Source organism: Myotis davidii, unplaced genomic scaffold (genome assembly GCF_000327345.1).
Source record: "Myotis davidii unplaced genomic scaffold, ASM32734v1 scaffold200, whole genome shotgun sequence".
NCBI lineage: Eukaryota > Metazoa > Chordata > Mammalia > Chiroptera > Vespertilionidae > Myotis > Myotis davidii.
In genome coordinates this window covers 7,118,070-7,122,177 of record NW_006293700.1, presented here as the reverse complement: position 1 = coordinate 7,122,177, position 4,108 = coordinate 7,118,070, and the positions used below count along the sequence as shown (strand labels likewise).

At 48.5% G+C, this 4,108-nt stretch overlaps 1 pseudogene; it reads right to left on the bottom strand.

The window, feature by feature from the left end:
• Positions 1-2,544: 2,544 nt before the first annotated feature.
• Positions 2,545-4,051, bottom strand: LOC102762650 (annotated as a pseudogene).
• Positions 4,052-4,108: the final 57 nt, after the last annotated feature.

The window sequence follows — 4,108 nt, the reverse complement described above, 5'->3', positions numbered from 1 at the left end:
CCACCCCGATCAGGGCAGGCCACTGGACCCCACCCATGAATTCCTGCTCTGGGCCTCTGTAAAATAATAATAAAACATATCCTCAGGTGAGGATTAAAACAACAAAAAGTCCATTAATGGTTGTAAATGCTTTTGATGACCTAATGATTTTGAGGACTACGGGTCAAGTATTTTGGAAGATGCCCCTCTATTGCAATTACTGTAATTTTTCTACACTGGATTTTGGGAGAAAGATCACAAAAGTAAAGTGATCATATCAAGGTCACTTATTATCAATGTAACATGACTGTTGATTGATCTTGGTCATGTGGCAGAAGTAATGTTTCTCGGGTTCCTCCAATGTCAAATTACTGTTTCCCACCCTTTGGAAGATTGTGCACAGCCTACTGTTAAGTAATGGGGAGTGATGCTCTTTTGCTTTTTTATGTTAACTGATTGCCTTGGGGATCCCTATAAATATGTACTGTGGTATTGTGGTTACTTCAGACTCACATCTTCACTACCACCACCACCCCCACACACATCACACACACTACTTTTTTGCACAAAATAATGCATATGAGATTGCCCTATAATATGAGGGACTTTGTTAGGATTTGAATATAAGTTACTTATTTTTTGCTGAGGGATGATGTGGGAGTAAAAACACATTGCATAATAGGACATTAAGAAAAAGAGTGCTGGTTTGCCCTCTAATACCATTCTCTCATTCCTGGTAACAGTCCTGGGTGCCCAGCTAGTATGTCTCAGTGGTTGAGTATCAACCTATGAGCCAGGATATCAGTTTGATTCCCAGTCAGGACACATGCCCAGGCTGTTGGCTCAATGCCATTCCCAGTAGGGACTCTGCAGAAAGCAGCCCATCAATGATTCTCTCTCATTGATGTTTCTCTATCTCCCTCTCCTCTCTAAAATCAATAAAAATATGTATCTTTTAAAGCCCTGGACAATTTCCCAGTATTTTACTGGGAAATTATGTTTTTGTTCCTATATCGTGGCAAGAGGTGGCCATGTGACGAAGTTCTGGCCAACGAGATGCAAAGGAAAGTGCACAATTTCTGGGAAAGCTCCTTGGAAGGGAAGGAGGTGAGAGCTCTTTCTGCCTTCCTGTGCTTCCTTTTTTACCTGCTGCCCAGATGGTATACATATGGATGACTGGAACTCCAGAAGCTATCTTGGACTCTGAGATGACCTTAAAGATAGAACCCGTGCCCACTTTCTCACATGAGAAAAATAAAGGACCTTGCTCATGATAACTTCAGGGTATTGTTGAAGCCCTCAACTACATCTGGACTTCTTGGCAGAGAAATAAACTACTTTATTTAAACTGCTGTTGGGTGGATCTCTATTATTGACAGTGGAATGCAGTTCTAACCGACAAAGGCATAGAGGATATAAAGAGTTGGAGACTGTTTTTGGTGCTTGGGGTCCCCAAAGATCTTACTCAGGACTTGCTTCTTCTAGGAAGCAAACGCTAAGTAAGGAGTCACTGAGTCCTTGAGCACACAGGTGGCATGTTCAAATGGACTTGAAAGCCTTTCTTGAAGGTCTAGATCAGCAGTTCTCAACCTGTGGGTCGAGACCCCTTTGGGGGTCGAACGACTCTTTCACAGGGTCGCCTAAGACCATCGGAAAACATATAATTACATATTTTGTGATTAATCACTATGCTTTAATTATGTTCAATTTGTAACAATGAAAATACATCCTGCATATCAGATATTTATAATATGATTCATAACAGTAGCAACATTACAGTTATGAAGTAGCAATGAAAATAATTTTATGGTTGGGGGTCACCACAACATGAGGCACCCCAGGTACATGCCCGTGACCGGAATCGAACCTGGGACCTTTCAGTCTGCAGGCCGACGCTCTATCCACTGAGCCAAACCGGTTTTGGCATGCATATCAGATATTTACATTACGATTCATAACAGCAAAATTACAGTTATGAAGTAGCAGTGAAAATAATTTTATGGTTGGGGGTCACCACAACATGAGTAACTGTATTAAAGGGTCGCGGCATTAGGAAGGTTGAGAACGACTGGTCTAGATAGTCTAGACTAGAAAAATGACAGGCCAGAAGCAAGGCAGTCAAAGGGAAGCCCTCAGAGGCACTTTTGTAAAGGAAAGCTTAGTAAGACCCTGCTTGGTCAGACAAGGCACATTAAAGATAATTCCTGTGGGTCACAACCCCTTTGGGGGTGGGGGTGTTGAACGACCCTTTCACAGGGGTCGCCTAAGGCCATCGGAAAACATATATAACTACATATTGTTTTTGTGATTAATCACTATGCTTTAATTATGTTCAATTTGTAACAATGAAATTGGGGGTCACCACCACATGAGGAACTATTAAAGGGTCGGAGCATTAGGAAGGTTGAGACCACTGGTCTAAGGTTTATTTCTACCTCAGTTGCTGGCTCCTACCCAGCCTAGCCCTGGTCAGGGCTTGGGCGGGAGACAACCAACTGATGTGTTTCTCACATTGATATTTCTGTCTTTCCCTCTCTCTCCCCCACTCTCTCTAAACATCAATGGGAAAATATCCTCGGGTGAGGATTAAAAAAACAAAGGTGGGTAACCTGGTCAGAAGGTCAAATCTTCAAAGTGTATGCAAGCTGCTCCTCCCAGGGGGTCCGGACTGAATGTTCTTGAGCATCTCCAGGAAGGCCTGGGGGGATGGTGCCTCCACATTCTGGAAGGTGTTCTGGACTCTGCCGAACAGGATGAAGTAATTCACCTGCAGCGAGATGAACCCGAAGTGGTTCTCATCGAACAGGATGAAGACTCCAGGGAAGCGCCTGGTGTAGGCGAAGCCATGTAAGGCAACGGTATAAGTATGAGTGTCCACGCCATAGAAACACCCCCTGCAGTTTCGGGGGTAGTTCTGGTCTCTCGAGAGCACGCCCACAGGCAGAACAAACGGAACAGACTGCTCCTCCGAAGCTGCAGCCCCGGACACTCTGACGCTGGGCTGGGCAGGGCTCTGCCAGCCATGGCCCTCGCTTTCCTCAGTCCCGTCTTCTTGCTGCTGCTCCTGCCGCTCCCCGGTCACCTGCTCGTCTATCTCCTGGACCACGCGGGAAAGCTCGTGGAAGTTGCGGAAGATCTCGCCATCTGGCAGCTGGATGCGGCGCATGAGGTGGATCTCTAAACTGGGGTTGGAGTCTCCCGTGACCTTCGTGACCCTGGCATAGTTCCCATGGAAGCTGAGCATGGCAATTGATAGGTCATAGGCATTGCATTTGCATTGGAAGAGGCCTGGCCTGATGAGGTCGTCCCGGTGGCTGGGCGGGAGGTAGAGGCGGCGGTAGGTCAGGCAGTCATACTGCTGTCTGTCCTCCTGCACCAGCACCCGCCCCCATTCGTCCCTAAGCCGCGCTGGTAAATCCTTTAGGTGGTCTGTCTTGTTGCACCGGGTGGTGAACCTGTCCTTCCGAATCTGCATGTGGCGGTGGTGGGGCCTGCTGTGGCGGCCTTCCATGCACTCCACCTTGGCCGACTTCCTCTCTGTCAGGCGAATTCTGAACGCGGGCTTGAACTGTATTGGGCCATCCACACGGGTGTTAAAGCAAGGCCCGTACGTCCAACCAGTAATGCATAAGCCGTCCACCACGACATTCAGCAGTGTTCTGTAGCCCTCAGTATCTAGCTGCCACAATCCCAAAATGTGTCTGTACGGGTGGAACAGCTTCCAATAGACTTCTCGATAAGACATACCTATCGTCTCCAGATTCTGCAAGTTTTCACAAAGGCTAAATTCCTCGCGGCAGCGCCGTCTCCAGATGCTGTCGGTGTGCAGGATGTGGTAGAATTTGGTGCAGGCCAGGGCCAGGCTGGGCAGATCGGTGCTGGGGAGCAAGGCGAAGATCTCCACCAGCAGCTCCACCGGCAGGTCCTGCAGGGAGCAGTGCGGGGGCAGCGGGGGCGGCGTGGGACTCGCGATTCCTCCACTCCCCGCACAGCACCCCGCTGCCTTGTCAGCCTCAATGTGCTTTTCTGCGGGGGCCGGGGCCGGGGCCGGCTTGCAGTAGGCTGCTGACATCTCAGCTGAGTGCTGGCGCTTCTGAGGACACCGCTTGCCATCGGCCACTGCCGTCCC